The sequence below is a fragment of the Sciurus carolinensis genome, unplaced genomic scaffold (genome assembly GCF_902686445.1).
Source record: "Sciurus carolinensis unplaced genomic scaffold, mSciCar1.2, whole genome shotgun sequence".
NCBI classification, from domain to species: domain Eukaryota; kingdom Metazoa; phylum Chordata; class Mammalia; order Rodentia; family Sciuridae; genus Sciurus; species Sciurus carolinensis.
In genome coordinates, this window is record NW_025920136.1 from 67667 (window position 1) to 89426 (window position 21760).

General features: G+C 37.8%; 1 pseudogene; it reads left to right on the forward strand.

Annotated features, from left to right (window-relative positions):
• LOC124974171 (DNA-directed RNA polymerase II subunit RPB2-like) overlaps positions 1 to 21301 on the forward strand; it is a 43194-nt pseudogene extending 21893 nt beyond the window's left edge.
• Positions 21302 to 21760: the final 459 nt, after the last annotated feature.

Genomic DNA, 21760 nt, shown 5'->3' on the forward strand with positions numbered 1-21760 from the left:
TTAGGAAGTCACTTTTATAAGACTTCGTGATTGACTAGTTGAATGGTAGAAAGCTCCATAGAGTGTATAGTGAGTTCTTCCTGGAAGTGAGTCAGATGGCTTTTGTAGAGGTGATAACAGCTCATCAGACAAGACAAAGGACAAGTGTGTTCCACTCTATGGCAATAGCATGGTCCAAGGCAAAGTGGGGAAAGTATGTGGCAATGTCAGTAGAGTGCAAGAATGTCAGAAGACTGGTAGGGGAAAAGTGTTTGGGTCTTCAATGAGAAGGGCTTTAATGTCATGCTCTACTGAAGCCAGGTAGTAATTTCCAGTATTTCTGGAAACTGAGGAGGATAGATGGGAGGCAAAAAGTCAGGGACATATAGGTGTCCAGTAAACAGCCAATTCAAGGTACTGTTGTAACACTGGGATCCAAGGGCTAGATATTTTAGAAAATTTGAAGATTGCATTGACAGGGTATGTTTATTGATGTGTAGAAGGAGATAGAATCAACAACATGTATATTTATGTGTGGAAAGAATAACTTGTTAGAGACAAAAGGTTTCTAGGTTGGGAGATCAAGGTAAGGTAGTGATGACATTAACCCTAATAGGTCCTTGATGAGAGCAGTTTTGTAGAGTTAGAGAAATGGGGTCAAATTTGAGAAATTTTTAGGAAGTAGCTTTTATAAGACTTTGTGATTGACCAGTTGAATGATGGAAAGCTCCTTAGAGTATATAGTAAAGAGAAGAGTTCTTCCTGGAGGTGAGTCAGAGGTTAGGAAGAGGGATGAGGCTTGGGGTTATTTTAGGGCTGGCTAAAAGTAGGCAATTTATTTAGAGCTTGGGCTTGAATTGCTTGTTGTTTTCCTCTCTAAATATTATCTTATTGGTCTTGCTTAAAATGTCCTATATGTATTGATAATTAATGTTTGCATCTGTGTTAAAATGCAGAGGCCTCAGCCTAAAAACTGTCCTAAGATGGATTAATGATATCTGCTGTAGTCAAAGGGGGAGTAAGTTGGTAGTATTTAATTTAACACTTCTAATAAATGTTAAATTAGTAGCAAAAGCATGCCACAGTGTTTCTGGATACTTGGGACAATTGAGAATAAAACATTTAAAAAAAGAAAATCTTTGCCTTTGTGGAACTAATGTCCTTGTGTTTGGAGACAGATCATAAAATGTTTATATGTTGTGTTAGAACTGTACATCACATATTTGCCATCCCTGCTATAATAAGGTTTAGTTTAGGTATGGTTCTAAACAAGATTACCCAAGGAAAGGTTAGAAAAGGTAGGTATGGGGACAGTTATATACCCATTTTATCATGTGTAAAAATTTGATTTTTCTTCAGTGTGATACTGTGAATCTCAGAGATGCCCAAACTTTAATGAAGTTATTTTCCTCCTAGGTATTGAACTGCTTGATTTTGCATCTATTCTTTCTCACCTGCATCATTTAAATTCTCCTATTGGTAGAGATGGCAAAATAGCAGAAACAAGACAGTTACATAATACTTTGTGGGGAATGGTTTGTCCTGCTGAGACCCCAGAGGTAATACATTACAATTTATATTCAGTTCAAAGTGTCTGCTGGTGATTATGTAGAGCATAATTAAGAAGTAGTTTTGTAATTATTCATTATGGTTTAGACCTAAGATATTATTAATCATTTTGTTCTTGGAAAGTAAATCTTGAAATCAAATTGAAGGAAAAATGTGTATGGAAAAAACTTTTTATAACTATGTAAAATCTATGTGGGTAATTACTTGATTTGTTCCTTGGGCCATGCTGTAGGACTTGTGAAGAATTTAGCCCTAATGGCTTATATTTCAGTTGGATCTCCACCTTCTTCAATTCTAGAATTTTTAGAAGAATGGAGTACAGAAAGTTTAGAAGAAATTTCTCCTGCAGCTATTGCTGAGTGTGTATAAATGGAGTTTTCTTTTAAAACATTTTTTACTCTTTAGTTATAGCTTAGTATATAAATGGTAAGTGAAAAATGCTTTGGCTTTTCATTTTAGTGTGACTAAGATTTTTTTAATGGCTGCTGGGTTGGAATACATAAAGATCCTGAACAACTTATGAACACCCTGAGGAAATTTTGGTGTCAGATGTACATCATTGTGTCTGAAGTAAGAATTGTTGTGGGGCTAGGGATCCAACCAAGGGCCTGTGTACACTTGGCACATGCTGTGTCACTGAGCAACATATCTAGCTCCTGGTGTAAGAATCTTTTATTAGCTAAGAGAGCGTGGGTCTATAAGATTTGTTAGACAAGGCATAAACCAGTGAAAATTTTTTGTATAGGCATCATTCTCTGAGCTGGATAAACTTGAAGTGTTAAATATATTTAAGGTATTGCTTATTTTAATCTTTACATATTCCTAAAAATTTTGACATGTGCTTAAAATCATTGGGTTTTGGGAAAAACTGTAACATCCTTAGCAAGTAGCTGGTCTCCTTTATACCTATCAAATCAGAGAAGAGTATTGAGTTGGTCCAGGCCTTCTGAAGCAGTTGAACCCTGGGATTTGACTCAGGCATATTTACAGCTTAGAGAGAGGAACAATGCCTCACCAAAGGCAGGCAAGGCTCAGAGAATGACCTAGAACTGAAACTTTGTGCATGATTATTGAATCCATATTATGAGCCCATTTATCCTGTGGGGTAAGTGATTACGCTATGTGTCTATAGTTGCTGTCACCACTTATCTGCACCTCTCTACTTGTTAGAACTGTTGCTTCCTCATTGTACACATAAAGGAGTAAATGAGCTGGGTGTGGTATGTACTCCGCTAATCCAGTGACTCAGGAGGCTGAGTCAGAGGATTCATATTTAAGGCCAATGTGGGCAATTTAATGAGATTCTGTCTAAAAATAAAAAGGACTAGGGGATATAACTTAGTGGCAGTGTCCCTAGGTTCAATCCCCAGTACTTGGAACAAAAAAAGAAGAGTGAATGTTTTTAAAAATTAAATTTAACTTTAAGGAGGAAAATAATAGCTATTTATTCAGCCAACCAAAATATTCAGTCATCTAGATTTTGGTTGTTGGTATTGTATAGTTATAATTTGCCCTCCACATTTGAAGTGTTTATATTCAGTTGCTATGTTAACTATGGGTTTAGATTTGAGTGAATTTTAATTCTTAGGACATCTGATGATTCACATATTAATTTTTTCAGTTACCTTTAATGAAAACCCACTCACATTCAGTGACCATTTCTAACATTGCAGTTTACCATTTTTTAAAACTATTTAATAAAAACACTTTTTAGTTGTAGATGGACACAATATGTTTATTTTATTTATTTATTTTGATGTGATGCTGAGGATCAAACCAATGACTCACATGTGTGAGGCAAGCGCATTACCACTGAACCCCTGCAGTTCACCATTTTATAGTGGTATAGTGTTTTTGGTTTGTCTTGTCTTGTCTTTTCTTTCCTTCCAGTCACCTCTTTCCCGGTGCCTGGTCTTTGGGGAATGGGTCTTCTTCCTTTAATACTTATTACTTTATCTATGACCTTATTTAAAGTAGTTTTTTGGCAGCAGCAACCAAAAATTACTTTGTGGTGGGAAATGCAGTGCCATTTTTTTGGTGGCTTAGGGTTAGGAACAGGGTAGTATCAGTTTCAAACTTAAGACTGAAAATCAGGAGGCAAGGACCTGGGGCTTAAGCCTATTGCTTATTAACTTTGGAATCATATATAAATTATTTATTTAGCTTTTCCTTGATAGTACCTTGTTTGAAGCATACAGTTGTGTGACAGGATCATAAAACTTAGCTTAGGGATGGTTGCTGTGACAGGATCATAAAACTTAGCATAGGGAAGTGCTATAAATATGAGGCAACTTCTATATAATTATTTATTGTAAAAATGGATACATTGGGAATGACAGGCTTAGGATTTACTTGTATGATACATTTAGCCAGCAGAGTAGTTATCTCACAGCCTCCTTTCCAGGTAAAGTAGACTGACAGTTTCCATGATTAAAAACATCCAAGCATTTATGGCAAATATGATTAAATAAAATGGATTTAAAAGAAAGGGTTCTTTTTCTTTTCCCCCTGGCTGATAATTTAATATATGCTCTTAAATTTATGGCAGGTATCAACTCAATTGTGGCCATAGCATCATACACTGGATATAATCAAGAAGACTCCTTTATCATGAATTGTTCAGCTATAGACCAAGGCTTTTTCAGGTCAGTTTCTTATACAATTTTTCAAAACAGATATATAGTGGAAATATTATTATTATTTTAAAAATAAAGAGGGTTGGGGAGATAGCTCAGTAGGTAGAGTGCTTGCCTTGCATGCACAAGGCCCTGGGTTAAATCCCTAGCACTGCAAAAAAAAAAAAAAAAAAAAAAGTAGTTAAATAGATTTGACTATGTCCTGCTCCCGAAATCAAAAGGCCTGTTTGATGGTCCAGACAACTGAGGATACTGCTGCCTATGTCCCTCTGAATTTTCAGATGCTAATATTTTGACTTTGGTCTTTTCTTTTGTAAACAAATACACATTTGCATTTAGACAATATAGAAACATATGAAGAAAAAATAAGCCAAATATGGTGGCACATGCCTGTAATCCCAGCAACTTGGGAGGTTGAGGTCAGGAAGAATGCAAGCTCCAAGCCAGTCTCAGCAACTTAGTGAGACTCTGACTCAAAATTAAAAAATTAAAAAGAATGGGTGGTATGGCTCAGTGATTAATTACCCCTGGCTTCATTCAATGGAACCAAAGATAAATTTAAAAAGAAATAAGCCCATAATCTTAGAACCCATCAATACATACTTTTAAAATTCTAGTGTTTTCATGCTTGTAATCCCAGCAATGCAGGAGACTGAAACAGGATGATCACCAGGTTCAAGGCCAAGGACAGCCTTAGCAACTTAACAAAACCCTAAGCAACTTACTAAGAACCTGTCTCAGAATAAAAAATAAAAAAGACTGGGGACATGTCTCAGTGGTAAAGCACCCTTGATTTCAATCCCCATTACCCCCACCTCCCAAAACTTGTAAACCTCCTGCCTCTGATGTTGTTGGGATTAGAGGTGTGCGCCACTGCACCCAGCACATTTTAAAAAACAAATATCTCAGCTTTCAAAAATGAAATAAAATGGGAGCATAGCGGAATATTAAGATCAAATAAATTTGGATGAGGAGTAAAAGAAAATTCTAGTGTTTTTTCTTTTCTTCTAGATTCTATTATACTTCACTTAGGTGGTTTTATTGACAAAATTGTCTCAAATCTACTGCCTATGAAGGTTATTTTAAAAATAGGAACATTTGGGGCTGGGGTTGTGGCTTAATAGTAGAGCACTCACGGAGTGCATGTGAAGTACTGGTTTGATTCTCAGCACCACATAAAAATAAATACATAAAAATAAAGGTGTGCACCTATAACTAAAAAAAGATTTTAAAATTTGGGGACTTTAGAGGGGAAATTTTTTTTTCCTCCCACTTCCCTCCTTTGTAGTTTTAGAGGGTGAACATTATGGCTTACTATAAAAACTTGTCACTGAAAATATCCAAGCAGACCCTGGGTAACCAGCTCTCAGGGTTATTATGAAAGGGAATCTCGGGACTGGGGAGTTAGCTCAGTTGGTAAAGTGCTTGCCTTACAAGCACAGGGCCCTGGGTTCAATCCCTAGCACTGCAAAAAAAAAAAAAAAAAAAAAGGGAATCTTGTATTGGGTAAGAGTTTGGTGTCAGTGAGTGTGAGCCCCTCCTAGTTTTACTTGTGCTTCCAAATGGTTAAGATTTTGAGTCAAATGATACTTGTGTAGCCCATTTAGGATTGAACTTTGATCCTTAGTGTGGTTTCTCTTGTCCATGGCTTAGACAGTCTCCCAAATATCAATTAAATGAGAAACTGTTGGTCTATTCCAAGTCCTTTTATTTAATAGAAAATGGAAGTTATCTTTCAAATCACGTGTTTTTAGGTTTGTTTTCTATTGCTCATACAAAGAACAGGAGTCTAAAAAAGGATTTGGGCGATCCAAGATGGCGGCCTAGAGGGAGACTGCACACCCGGTCGCTCCAGAACCCAGGAGTTAAGAAGGGGAGGCATTGAGAGACTCGGACTGAAGTGGAGCCACGGGTGAGTCTGCCCACTGGGTAAAGCTCAGCCCGGGTGGCAGGCCCAGATAGAGGTGGCTTATCGGAGCCGGGCAGGGCAGCTAGAGTCATCCACAGGCAGTCCTGCGCACTCCGGCGGTGGGCCCCGCCCACACAGCCAGCTTCTCCAGGTTCTCGGAACGGAACTGGCCCACTAGTGAGAGCCTGTCTGAACAGAGCACGCTCCGAGTCCCGGAGCCCCTGCAGTGCAGTGTACTCCTGCAAAGAACCAGCGGAGAGCCTCGATCTGCAATCAGCCTCAGGGATAAGGACAGGGCAGCCGGAGACCTCTTCAGGCAGCTCTGCCCACTCCGGCTGCGGGCTCTCTTCACGGGGCGATCCAAGATGGCGGCCTAGAGGGAGACTGCACCCCCAGTCGCTCCAGAACCCAGGAGTTAAGAAGGGGAGGCATTGAGAGACTCGGACTGAAGTGGAGCCACGGGTGAGTCTGCCCACTGGGTAAAGCTCAGCCCGGGTGGCAGGCCCAGATAGAGGTGGCTTAGCAGAGCCGGGCAGGGCAGCTTGAGTCTTCCCAAGGTAGTCTTCCACACTCCGGCAGTGGGCTCTTCCCACACGGCCAGCTGCACGGTGCAGGCCCACAGTGAGAGCATTTCCACACAGAGCCAGTTCCAAAACGTGGAACCAGTAGGGGGCTAGGGGCAGTATTCTTCGAATGAGCTGCTTTATCAGATTCCTCCAAGACATCAGGCTACTGAAGGCTGGGAGGTGATACACAGGAAATCTACTGGGACACTATAAGCCAATAGTGGAAAACTGCAATATCTCAGGGTCCCACTGACAACTGACCATTATGAGAAAACAAGGGAAGAAAATGTCCCAAACAAACCTAGATACTACATCAATAAAACCCAATGACAGCACAGCAGAAGAAATGTCAGAAAGGGAGTTCAGAATGTACGTAATTAAAACGATCAGGGAAGCTAATGAGGAGATGAAAGAGCAAATGCAGGCATTGAAGGAGGAGATGAAAGAGCAAATGCAGGCATTAAATGATCGCACCAATCAACAGTTAAAAGACCAAATACGGGAAGCAAGAGATCATTTCAATAAAGAGTTAGAGATACTGAAAAAAAACCAAACTGAAATCCTTGAAATGAAGGAAACAATAAACCAAGTTAAAAACTCCATAGAAAGCATAACCAATAGGATAGAACACCTGGAAGACAGAACCTCAGACATTGAAGACAAAATATTTAACCTTGAAAACAAAGTGGAACAAACAGAGAAGATGGTAAGAAATCATGAACAGAATCTCCAAGAACTATGGGATATCATGAAAAGGCCAAATTTGAGAATTATTGGGATTGAGGAAGGCTTAGAGAAACAAACCAAAGGAATGAACAATCTATTCAATGAAATAATAACAGAAAATTTCCCAAATCTGAAGAACGAAATGGAAAACCAAGTACAAGAGGCTTATAGAACTCCAAACATACAAAATTACAACAGACCCACACCAAGGCACATTATTATGAAAATACCTAACATACAAAATAAAGACAGAATTTTAAAGGCCGCGAGAGAAAAGAATCAAATTACATTCAGAGGGAAACCAATAAGAATATCAGCAGATTTTTCAATCCAGACCCTAAAAGCTAGAAGGGCCTGGAACAACATATACCAAGCCCTGAAAGAAAATGGATGCCAACCAAGAATCTTATACCCAGCAAAACTTACCTTCAAATTTGACGATGAAATAAGATCCTTCCATGATAAACAAAAGCTAAAGGAATTTACAAAAAGAAAGCCAGCATTACAGAACATTCTCAGCAAAATATTCCATGAGGAAGAGATGAAAAACAACGATGCAAATCAGCAACAGGAGGCGCTAGCCTAAAGGAATAGCCAAATAAAGGAGAAACCAAATCATGTCAAAAACAAATATGAGTCAATTGACTGGGAATACAAATCATATCACGATAATAACCCTGAATGTTAATGGCCTGAATTCATCAATCAAAAGACACAGACTGGCAGATTGGATTAAAAAGAAAAATCCAACAATATGCTGCCTGCAAGAGACACATCTCATAGAAAGAGACACCCATAGACTAAAGGTGAAAGGATGGGGAAAAACATACCATGCACACGGACACAGCAAAAAAGCTGGAGTATCCATCCTCTTCTCAGATAATGTGGACTTCAAACCAAAACTAGTCAGAAGGGATAAAGAAGGACATTACATGCTGCTTAAGGGAAGCATAAATCAGCAAGACATAACAATCATAAATATCTATGCCCCGAACATTGGCTCATCCACGTACGTCAAACAAATCCTTCTCAATTCCAGAAATCAAATAGACCACAACACAATAATACTAGGCGATTTTAACACACCTCTCTCACCACTGGATAGATCGTCCAAACAAAAATTGAATAAAGAAACTATAGATCTCAACAACACAATCAGCAATTTAGACTTAACGGACATATATAGAATATACCATCCAACAAAGAATGAATACACTTTCTTCTCAGCAGCACATGGATCCTTCTCTAAAATAGACCATATTTTATGCCACAAAGCTACTGTTAGTAAATATAAGAAGATAGAGATACTACCTTGTACTCTATCAGATCATAATGGATTGAAATTAGAAATAAATGACAGAATAAAAAACAGAAACTTCTCCAATACCTGGAGACTAAATAATACACTATTATATGATGAATGGATAACAGAAGACATCAGGAGGGAAATAAAAAAATTCTTAGAAGTAAACGAGAACAAAGACACATCATATCAAAATCTCTGGGACACTATGAAAGCAGTACTTAGAGGAAGATTTATTTCATGGGGTGCATTCAAAAAAAGAAGTAGAAATCAACAAATAAACGAGTTAACACTACAGCTCAAAGCACTAGAAAAAGAAGAGCAGACCAATACCAAAAGTAGTAGAAGACAGGAAATAGTTAAAATCAGAGCCGAAATCAACGAAATCGAAACAAAAGAAACAATCGGAAAAATTAATAAAATAAATAGTTGGTTCTTTGAAAAAATAAATAAAATTGATAAACCCTTAGCCACACTAACAAAGAGAAAGAGGGAGAAAACTCAAATTACTAAAATTCGGAATGAACAAGGAAACATCACAACAGACACGAGTGAAATACAAAACATAATTAGAAGCTATTTCGAAAATCTATACTCCAACAAAACAGAAAACCTTGAAGACATCAACAAATTTCTAGAGACATATGAACTACCTAAACTGAACGAGGAGGACATACACAACTTAAATAAACCAATTTCAAGCAATGAAATAGAAGAGGTCATCAAAAGCCTACCAACAAAGAAAAGTCCAGGACCAGATGGGTTCTCAGCCGAGTTCTATAAAACCTTTAAAGAAGAGCTCATTCCAATACTCCTCAAACTATTCCATGAAATAGAAGAGGAGGGAACCCTACCAAACTCGTTCTATGAAGCCAATATCACCCTGATACCTAAACCAGACAGAGACACATCAAGGAAAGAAAATTTCAGACCAATATCCTTAATGAACATCGATGCAAAAATTCTCAACAAAATTTTAGCAAATCGCATACAAATATATATTAAAAAGATAGTGCACCACGATCAAGTGGGTTTTATCCCAGGGATGCAAGGTTGGTTCAACATTCGGAAATCAATAAATGTCATTCACCATATCAACAGACTTAAAGTTAAGAATCACATGATTATTTCAATAGATGCAGAAAAAGCATTTGATAAAATACAGCATCCCTTCATGCTCAAAACACTAGAAAAAATTGGGGTAATGGGAACATTCCTAAACATTATAAAGGCCATCTACGCTAAGCCCATGGCTAATATCATTCTAAATGGTGAAAAACTGAAAGCGTTCCCCCTAAAAACTGGAACAAGGCAGGGATGCCCTCTTTCACCGCTTCTATTCAACATCGTCCTTGAGACTCTAGCCAGAGCAATCAGACAAACCAAAGAAATTAAAGGGATACGAATAGGAAAAGAAGAACTCAAACTATCCCTGTTCGCTGATGACATGATTATATATTTAGAGGAACCTGGAAATTCCACCAGAAAACTTTTAGAACTCATAAGTGAATTCAGTAAAGTAGCAGGTTACAAGATCAATGCTCATAAATCCAATGCATTTTTATACATAAGTGATGAATCTTCAGAAAGAGAAATTAGGAAAACTACTCCATTCACAATAGCATCGAAAAAAATAAAATACTTGGGAATCAATCTCACAAAAGAGGTGAAAGACCTCTACAATGAGAACTACAGAACACTAAAGAAAGAAATTCAAGAAAACCTTAGAAGATGGAAAGATCTCCCATGTTCCTGGATAGGCAGAATTAATATCGTCAAAATGGCTATACTGCCTAAAGTTCTATACAGATTCAATGCAATTCCAATTAAAATCCCAATGATGTACCTCGCAGAAATAGAGCAAGCAATTATGAAATTCATCTGGAAGAATAAAAAACCTAGAATAGCTAAAGCAATCCTCAGTAGCAAGAGCGAAGCAGGGGGTATTGCAATACCAGATCTTCAACTCTACTACAAAGCAATAGTAACAAAAACGGCATGGTATTGGTACCAAAATAGACAGGTAGATCAATGGTACAGAATAGAGGACATGGACACAAACCCAAATAAATACAATTTTCTCATACTAGACAAAGGTTCCAACAATATGCAATGGAGAAAAGATAGCCTCTTCAACAAATGGTGCTGGGAAAACTGGAAAACTATATGCAATAGAATGAAACTAAACCCCTATCTCTGACCCTACACAAAACTCAACTCAAAATGGATCAAGGACCTCGGAATCAGACCAGAGACCCTGCATCTTATAGAAGAAAAAGTAGGTCCAAATCTTCAACTTGTTGGCTCAGGATCAGATTTCCTTAACAGGACTCCCATAGCACAAGAAATAAAAGCAAGAATAAACAACTGGGATAGATTCAAACTAAAAAGCTTTCTCTCAGCAAAGGAAACTATCAGAAATGTGAAGAGAGAGCCTACAGAGTGGGAGAATATCTTTGCCAACCATACCTCAGATAGAGCGCTAATTTCCAGAATCTATAAAGAACTCAAAAAACTCTACACGAAGAATACAAATAATCCAATCAACAAATGGGCTAAGGAAATGAACAGACACTTCACAGAAGAAGATGTACAAGTAATCACCAGATATATGAAAAAATGTTCAACATCCCTAGTAATAAGGGAAATGCAAATCAAAACCACCCTAAGATTTCATCTCACCCCAATTAGAATGGCGATTATCAAGAATACAAGCAACAATAGGTGTTGGCGAGGATGTGGTGAAAAAGGAACACTCATACATTGCTGGTGGGGTTGCAAATTAGTGCAACCACTCTGGAAAGCAGTGTGGAGATTCCTCAGAAAGCTTGGAATGGAAACACCATTTGACCCAGCTATCCCACTCCTTGGCCTATACCCAAAGGACTTAAAATCAGCATACTACAGAGATACAGCCACATCAATGTTCATTGCTGCTCAATTCACCATAGCCAGATTGTGGAACCAACCTAGATGCCCTTCAGTTGATGAATGGATAAAGAAACTGTGGCATATTTATACAATGGAATATTACTCCGCAATGAAGAATGATAAAATTATGGCATTTGTAGGCAAATGGTCGAAATTGGAGAATATCATGCTAAGTGAGATAAGCCAATCTCAAAAAACTAAAGGACAAATGATCTCGCTGATAAGCGGATGAGGACATATAATGGGGGGTGGGAGGGGCTAGCATTAGGTTTAGGGTTAGGTTTAGAGTTAGGCTAAGGAGAGCAGTAAGAATGAAGGAAAGAAGGACTGTGTAGAGGGAAAAGAGGGGTGGGAGGGGTGGGAGGGGTGGGGGGGAGGGGAAAAATATAATAAACATCATTACCCTATGTAAACGTAAAAAAAATAAATAAATAAATAAAAAAAAATAAAAAAAAAATAAAAAAGGATTTGATCAAGAAGAGGTTTTTGAGAAGACTACACATGAAACATGCCAGGGTAAGTGACATTAATATTTAAACTGTGGAATTTAAAGTTAGTTTATAGTAGTTTTCCTAAGTAATTTTTCCAGATTGTGCCCCTTACCCCCCTTATTTTGTATTATGGGAATGTATTTTCATGTTCTTCCTAGAACTCCTAGTGTATTTGCCGAATCTCTTTGTACCTTGAAGGAATGTTCCTGCATGGGGAGGAAATTTAGGAAATCAGAGAGAGGTTGAGTAATTTCATGAATTCATTATTCTCACTGTTCTATGTTTATACTTGATTTTCAGTTTGTACATTTGCATACAAACTCACCTTTTCTCTCCCATGCTGTGATGTGGCTATAATATTTGTTCAACCATAATACTTGTAAACATTTAAAAAAACAAATGAGAACATATTATGCATTTGCTGTTTCAAATAGAAAATGTGAATGTACTTTCTAAAGCTGTTATTATTTTCATGGACATGTAAAAACTACTTATACAGTGGGATAGATGGGATGTTCCAGAGAGATGTATCTTCTACAATTTTGACTTCTCAGGGGCATTGCATAAAGATGAATGTATTCAATTCCCTTTGGTTTATTCCTGTTATTTCATTTCCATTGGGTTGTTCTATGTGTTAGTGAGTTGATGTTGAGTGGAGTTAAGATAGCACTAGATGGAATTCACAATTCTGTGAGGGGATGTACAGAGAACACAGATTTTCTGTGTCTCATATAATGTGGAAATGACAACACATACACAGCTAAAAGCCACTCAGTAGATGTCTGTCATGGGAGCATCTGCTTGGTCCAGTGTTCTTTCTTCTTACAAACTTTATTTAAAAACTGTGGTATTAGAGAATTCAGAATAGTTTGTAGTATTTGGGATGAGGGCTTTAGATTACTAATAAACTTGATTTGTAGTGGTAGAGATTGCTGTGAACTTCTTATTGACTTAGAACTGATTGATTGATGTGTGTGGGTTTTAATCTTTGTTGGGGATTATGAGACATTTTCATTACTTTTCTGCATGGGAGTATAATTTTAAAAAATTCAATGTTTTCTCACAGGTATAAGGCATGATATTTATGACAAGCTGGATGATGATGGTTTGATAGCCCCAGGGGTTCTTGTATCTGGAGATGATGTCATAATAGGCAAGACAGTCATCTTGCCTGAAAATGAGGATGAATTGGAGAGCATCAACAGTTGCTATACCAAGAGAGACTGTAGCACTTTCCTCAGAACCAGTAAAACAGGCATTGTGAATAAGGTTATGGTATCTCTCAACCAGGAAGGATAAAGATTTTGTAAAATAAGGGTGAGTATAGCTTTATCTATTTTGTGTAACTAGTTTTAGTAAGTAAAGCAATTTTACTTAACCTATTTTTATGTGAATTCAGGTACACTCTATTAGAATTCCACAGATCGGAGACAAATTTACTAGCAGACATGGTCAGAAGGGTACCTGTGGTATTCAGTATAGAAAAGAGGTAGGTGTCTTTGATCTCCCTCACTCCTAACCCAGAGTTTGGTTGAACATTTTATTAATTCACAGTTTTCTTTAACTTAATTAACTTTTACATTTTAGTGTTGAATGTGAACATACCACCTTGAACAGAATTTAGGACATACAAAAATTTGGGGGTGGTGTCTGTTCTGGTTTTGTAACTAAAAAGTAAGATTTTCAATATCTGTAAGTTTTCTCAAAAACTTTTTATTATAGGATATGCCTTTTACCTGTGAAGGTATTATGCCTGATATCATCATAAATCCCCATGCCATCCCCTCTCATATGACTATTGGTCACTTGATCAAATGTCTTCAAGGGAAGGTAAGAGATTGTTTTGAAAATCATAGGTTGTCAATGATTTTTCCTAAACAATGATAGGTTGTTTCTCTCATATTTGAGCCAGGGTACTTTGTTAAAAGTTGGTATCATACTTATTTTCCAGCTTTCAAATTGGTTAAAGTTCTGCTCTTTTTTTAAAAGAATTTTGAAAAATTATGATCAATACATAATTTTTTAAGATGCATTAACTTTATCTACATATATGTTTATCTTATTAACTATTTTTTTCTACATATGGAAGAGTTAATTTATTGGTGGTTCATTTATTGTGAACTTAGTAATTTTATAACTGTATTGTCAGCTGTGCATTCATCCTTCTGTGGAGGCATTCTAATGTTAAGTACCCCTTAACAAGGTAGAATGATTATAGACTAATACATAAATGATGTCATTTTCCTTGAGCCATTGGAAGTATTTGGGATTATTACTGTTTTTGTACATTAGTCCATGAATAGATATGTATTTGAAGGCTTAATATTTGAGTTTTTTTCTTTTATGTTAACTAATTTGTTATGCATATTTTGTGGAAGATGTTAATAAAATGAATCTCTTTATTTTACAGTTTTAAGTCCTAAAATTTGCCTAATATAGAAAGGGATTTTTTTACTTGAGTGTATTTTTATTGATATATAACTTGTAAGGGAAATCAAAATGGAAAGAGCAATTTTATTAAGATATATTTTAAACTGGTGTGAAGCAGCATTTTCAACACTTTTATTTCAAAGGTATTGGCTAACAAGGGTGAAATTGATGATGCTACTGCATTTAATGATGCTGTTAATATACAGAAGATTTCTAATCTTTGTCTGATTATGGCTATCATCTCAGAGGAAGTGAGGTATATTTTCTCTTTCTGTAGTAATTTGTTATGTGTATTCTTTATTGAAGTTTTATTCTTCAAGATCAAACCTTTTAGGACATATTTCAAATATGCACACAAATCATAAATGAACAGCTTGATGAATTTTAACAAAGTAAACATCCCTGCATGAGTAATGTCAGCATCTGGAAAGGAAAATCACCTTTTTATGCCTAAAGCCCCCTTCTAGTCACTTCCTCCTACCCACACTATAAGCTAGCACTCTCTTGACTGCTAACATTATACATTAGTTTTATCTGTTTTTATTTATACAAATGGAACTATATAGTACAAATACATATGCCCTTTAAACTTGTTTAATGTTTAGTTCTGTGCTTCATCATCTTTGTTATTAATTAGTCATTTATTTGAAGAATGTCAAACATAGAAAAATAGGGAAGGTTGTATAATGTTCCTGTCACTCCACTTCTAGTAATCAACTTGTGAATGATTTTATTACCATATCCATCTTCCCACTTGGAATAACTCATGATTATTTTAAAGCAAGACCCAAATCATGTAAATTCTCCTATAAATGTTTCAGTTGTATCTATAAAAAAGCAATTCTCAAATTTCTTGATCCTAAGAGCCCAGAGAGCTTTTGTTCATGCAAGCCAGGTCTCTCTTGATACTTATTACATTAGAAATTAAAACTGGGACAGGTGTGGTGTAAATATCTGAGACAGGAGGATTGTGAGTTCAAGGCCAGCTTCAACAATGTATAAACAAAAAGGGCCATAATAATTCTATAACAATTTTATCCAAAAAAGGGCTAGGGCTCATCAGTAGAGTTCCTCTGGGTTCAGTTCCTATTATCACAAAAACACACACCCCCTGTCGCTCTCGCCAGCAAGAACGACCCGGAGACGTGATGGGTGGCAAGCTTCTTTATTAACAGCAGATTCTTCTTCTGCAAAGTTCCTCTTTTCGGGGAAGTTACAGCGTCTTATATATCTTTCAGCAACCAATCATAATAGTATTCAGAATATGGGGAGAGCATGGACATACATGGGCATATATGGGTAAAGATTGAATACACGAGAGTCACGCCATAATCATGCAGGGACCCTGACCAATAGCTGAAGCTTCCTCATATACGACATCAGTTGTTTGTGCTCAAGCTAGTCAAACTGGCAGCTTGCCAGGCGCCATCTTTACCATGCCACACCTAGGGCCAGGGGTCCGTACATAACCCCGACAGTTCCCCCTTTTCTTTTATAAAGAAAAAGCTCGGGACCAAGCCTGTCTTAGGCGGAGTGGTCAAGCACCGTCCTTACCCGTCATCGGATAACTGTAGAGCATGCTACAGCTCCTGTCTTAGGTTGGTACGGCGTCACCTCCTACCTTACCCGTCTGGTCAATGGTCCAGCCTCGCGAGCCATACTTGCGGGGAACTGCCGGCCTCTAGGGCAGCCATGGCTTGATGGAAGATGATACGATCCCTAGCTTGATCTCGTCGCATGCGCTTGATAAAACGCAAGAGGAAAACAACAGTAATGATCATAAGTATGCACAGAGCTCCCATTCCTGCCCATTGCTTTACAAAACTAAAAGAGGAGGCTAACCAATTTAGCACTTCAGACATTGGAGCTACATTAACTCTAGTAGCATTGAGGCTAACAATTTGAGATCTAAGAATAGCAGTAAGATTGTCAAATTCGTAAGACCAGTTAGTACGTAGGTGAAAAGACAAGATTCTAGACAAGTTTGCTGCATAGCTGAAGTTATGGTAAGCTACAGGTGTAACGCACAGTCCCGCCAGATGATAAATACATCCCACGTTTAACAGTTCTTGTAAAATGTCCATTTGTTCTTGAAGTAAGTCCACTCGCTGGTTTACTAAAAGAATTCCCGCCTTCAAGTGTTGATCCACTGTCTGCCGAGTAGATAAGGCAGTAGCAGTCTGTTGAACCACGTTGTTGAGCGTAGCTGCAGACTGTACTGATGCAGTTAAGGCTACAGCTGCCGCAGTGGCTGCAATGGCAGTGATCACAACTGCTGTGATGCCAAGATCTCTTCTGTTTCTTGATAATAGCACTGGCAGTTCTGTATCTGTAACAAAGACTGGGACTGGTAGGAAGGTAGGAATACGCATTAAGACTGATCATGAGAACCTAGAAGCATTCCAACATTGAGAGAGATTGAGAGGAACATCTTTTTTGTTTGTTAGCAAAAACATAAAAGGGGGGAAAAAACACAAACTGGCGTAGGTGGAAACGTAATATTTCTAGTCCTCCTAAGAGAGCAAAGAAAGGTTGTAAATTAGTGTATCCTGAGGTCTAAGTGAAGAGTAGCCAGCTGTAGAAGGATTGACACATCTCATGCCTAAATGAACATCATTATTTGTAAAATTATCATTAGAATTGGGAGTGAAGAAGAACCCTTGTTGAACAGGAGAAGCTGGTATAGGCAATCCCGTAGAAGCATTAGTGCTAAATATGGGAGGGAATAAAGAGGAGGTATTAGTTAAAGGCAGAGGATATGGCCAAGCTTTAACTATTGCCCACAGGTCTCGAGTCTTCACCGGTGTCAATGTCATCATTAATAGGGCGCTTATCAGCACGATGTTCTTCATCGTTGTTTTGATGCACCAGTCTAGTCAATCTTTCAGGTATCCAGATTGGTGTTTGCTGATCCTGTGGGAAAACACAAACAGACCCTCAGACCCACCAAAGAACTGGATCTGGGCCTTTCCATGTTCCTGTGAGAATATCTTTCCATTTTACCCACACTTGAGTACTTGTGGGATTAGCATGCCTTTCTGCAGCCGTATGTCCATTCTTATCCACATTTAAAAAATTTAAAATAAAAAGTACTAGATTTAGTTTATCTTTAGGTGCTCTAAAGTCAGCGCCTATTCCCCCTTTTTGTTTTATTAAACAATTTTTTAACGTTAAATGAGTGCGTTCCACTATACCTTGTCCTTGAGGATTATAAGGAATTTCTGTGATGAGTTGTATATTAAAAGTTTGTGTAAATTGTAAGAAACTTTTGGATGTGTAAGCCGGCCCATTATCAGTTTTAATGATTTTTGGGACGCCCCAGGCTGCAAATGCTTGTAAGCAATGTTGTACAACATCTTTAACTTTTTCCCCAGTGTGAGCAGAGGCCATGATAACCCCTGAAGTGGTGTCTACTGAAACATGAATATACTTAAGGTTTCCAAATTCTGAGAAATGAGTAACATCCATTTGCCAAATATGATTAGGTAATAGTCCCTTTGGATTTACTCCAACAGACTGTACTGGCAATAGAGGAGCACAATGTTGACATGTTTTAACAATTTGTCTAGCAACATCTTTAGAAATATTGAATTTTCTTTTAAGGGTGGTGGAATTAACATGAAATTGGGTATGGAACATTTTAGCCTGTTCTAACATAGTAAAAGCAAAAACAGTTTTTGTTGCCCTATCAGCTTCAGCATTAGCTCCGGCAAGTGGACCAGGCAGTCCAGAATGAGCTCTAATATGTCCTACATAAAAGGGATACTTGCGGTCCAAGATTAAGGCACGTAAAGTATGAAAATAAGGAGCAACAGCGGACCCATCAGGGATATAAGGAACAGTCTCCAAACAAGGCACTGATTGTACTATATAATGACTGTCAGATAATAGATTGAAAGGCTGTTCTATCATAATGTTAAAAGCTAAAACTACTGCAGCAAGTTCTACTACTTGGGCAGATGAAGAAGGAAGAATTATAGTTTCTGTTTTATTTCCAATTATTACAGCTCCAACTCCATTTTTTGAACCATCAGTAAAGACCGTTTGGCAATTTAGCAAAGGCTGTGTTCTGGTAATCTTAGGGAATATAACAGGAGTGTTTTTACAAAATTGTATCCAAGGATGTTTAGGATAATGATTATCAAAAGTTGCTGTAGTTGAACAGTGTAAAACAGCCCAATCGTCATCATTTTGAACTAACTACTGTATTTGAAGTTTGGTATAGGGGACAATGACAATCTTAGGGTGGCTTCCAAATATTTTAAGACACTCTTCTAGTCCTCTAAATATTAGCTGAGCTGTAGCTTTTGGAAATGTCTGTAACTGTTTTGTAGGCGATGCTGGGAGATTAATACTTTGTAAAGGTCCTCCTTGTCATATAATTCCATATGGACTATGTTGTTCTGGAATAATGATTAACATTAGAGGCTGGGATGGATCACATCTTTCTGTGTGATTTGATTGTAATCTTTGTTCTACCAAATTAAGAGCTCTTTGTCCTTCTGGAGTAAGGGTCCTAGGAGAACAAAGATCAGGGTCTCCCTTAAGTATATCAAATAAAGGTTTTAATTCTCCTGTGGTAATTTTCAAATATGGCCTAATCCAATTTATATCTCCAAGAAGTTTTTGAAAGTCATTTAAAGTTTTAAGCTCACTAGTTCTAATAGTTAATTTTAGTGGCTTTACCATAGTAGCCGTAAGTTTAGTGCCCAGATATTCTTGAGTTTCTCCCATTTGTAACTTTTCTGGAGAGATGTTTAAACCATATTGTTGTAGAGTAGATACTAAGAATTGCAATGCCTTTTCTAAAAATTGCTTCTCTTGATGACAAATTAAAATATCATCCATATAATGGTAAATCATTAGCTCAGGAAAAGCCTTCCTAGTAGGTTTTAAGGCTTTATCTACATATATTTGGCATAAAGTTGGACTATTAGCCATTCCTTGAGGCAATACAGTCCATTCAAATCTTTGATCAGGTTGTGCATGATTGAGAGAAGGCAAGGTAAAAGCAAATCGCCAACAATCCTTTGCATGTAATGGAATTGAGAAAAAACAATCCTTTAAGTCTAAGATAATGGTGGGCCAATTTTTAGGTAAGGCTGTGATTAATGGCAATCCCCGTTGTAGAGGACCCATAGGAAACATCTGTGCATTGATAGCCCTTAAGTCATGTAATAATCTCCATTTTTCAGACCTTTTTTTTTAATGACAAAGATGGGTGTATTCCAGGGGGAAGTAGAAAGTTGTAAATGACCTTCCTGTACTTGTTCTTGTACTAATTTATGAGCCGCTTGTAATTTTTCTGTAGTTAAGGGCCACTGTGGAATCCATTGCGGCTTATCATCTTTCCAAACTATTGGAATAGGTGTAATAACAGTGGCCCCTACATAAAACCCAGCCCCTTGAAATCATTTTTTGGAGGAGGAAGAGGGATGGGTTGTGAAGACCCTTGTTGTTCTTTCCCTAATCCTAGGCCTTCTGTATACTTCATTTTCCTCATCATCTCTGTCACAGGTCCCGAAATATTTGTTGTTAATTTAGCATTCATCTGAGTTAAGACATCTCTTCCCCATAAGAAAATAGGTATTTTACAGATATATGGTTGGAAAACCCCTGAATGACCCTCATTATCCCTCCAAGACAGTGAAGCAGCACTCTGGTTAGGCGATTGAGCCACTCCTAACCCTTGTAAATTTTGATTAGCTATAACTATAGGCCAACCTTTGGGCCAAACTGCCTCACTTATTATACTTTTATCAGCTCCTGTGTCCAGTAATCCTATAAAAGGTTTATGCCCTACTGTTAATTGCATGTGCTATTCTGTCTCCTGGAGAAATGACTGTAGCTTTTCTACAGAATCTATTTGCATTTTCAAAAGCCAATTGTTTTATTAATGGCATAGCCTGGTCTGCATCTCCAAACATCCTACCTGTGACCTGCATAAGCCTGTCTACAAAATCTGCATGAGGCTCATTAGGTCCTTGTACTATTTTTGATAATTGACCTTGTAAATCGCCGGGGCCTCGCAATGTTTTCCAGGCTCTAGTAGCGGCTGTGGCTATTTGTTGGTAAACTGCACCGGGGAATTGACTTTGCATTTGATTCCCACTGTACTGACCAGTACCTGTTAGCATCTCTAGATTCCATTGTGGATTACCTGCAGCGGCATTTCTGCGTGCAGTTTCCTGGCAAAAATCTTGATTTTGAACCTTCCATTCTATATATTGCCCTCCACTCAAAACTGCTCTTGCCAAATTGCTCCAATCATCAGGAGTAAGAAAGAGGGTAGACATAGATTCTACAGTAGATACTGTAAATGCTGCTTGTGGTCCATAAGTACTAACTGCTTCTTTAAGCTGTTTTACCAATTTAAAATCCAAAGGCTGGTGAAACCTTTGTTGATTTTGATCTTCCATAACAGGGTAAAACCCTCTTTCAATCCCATAGATTTCTTTCCATTTTTTTGTTTTACACTCTGAACAAGAACATTCCTTACTATGACTTGAGTTAAAGGGCGGAGGCCATTCATAAGGTGGCGCTGAAGGAGCACAAGTCACTTTTTGAGTTACTTCCTCATTTATTTTAAAGTGCGCCACAGGCTTTACTTCCTCTTTGTGCCCTGTCTGTGGTTTCTTTAGCACTTCCTCCTTTTTCCACTGCGCCACTGCATATTTTTGTAAGCTCAATTCCTTTAAAGCCTCTTGTAACGCCTTTTCTTTGTCTTCTAGCTGTTGCCCTATGCCTTCCAATTCCCTTAATGCTTGTTGACTAATTGAACCAGCTTGAGAACATTTTGTTTCCTCACTTATCTTATGTAACTCTACTTCAGAAAGTCCTTCTTCACTTTCATCGGAGTCCGATTGAGCACTAACAGATCCTTTTTGTGACTCCTCTTTCACCTTCTCTAATACTTCCTCTCCCTGTGTAACTGCCTTTTGTAGAGCCTCCCGAGGGGAACGTAAGCAAGTTCTGACGAAGGACCAGACCGCTAGCGTCCCCGGGAGTGTGACCGGACAACGCTTTAAATCTTCCCCCAGGTGTTCCCACTGTGGGATATTTAGCAATACTTCCTCCAAAAACCAAGGTGAAATCTCCTCTACCTGCTTTAAAAATGCCCGAGCAGTTTTTGTCTTTAAGGGAGTGTCGTTAGCTTTAAGAATTTCTTTCAAGGGACCTTCCATTCTACATCTAGCAACCTCGTTCCCCATTCTGAGGAA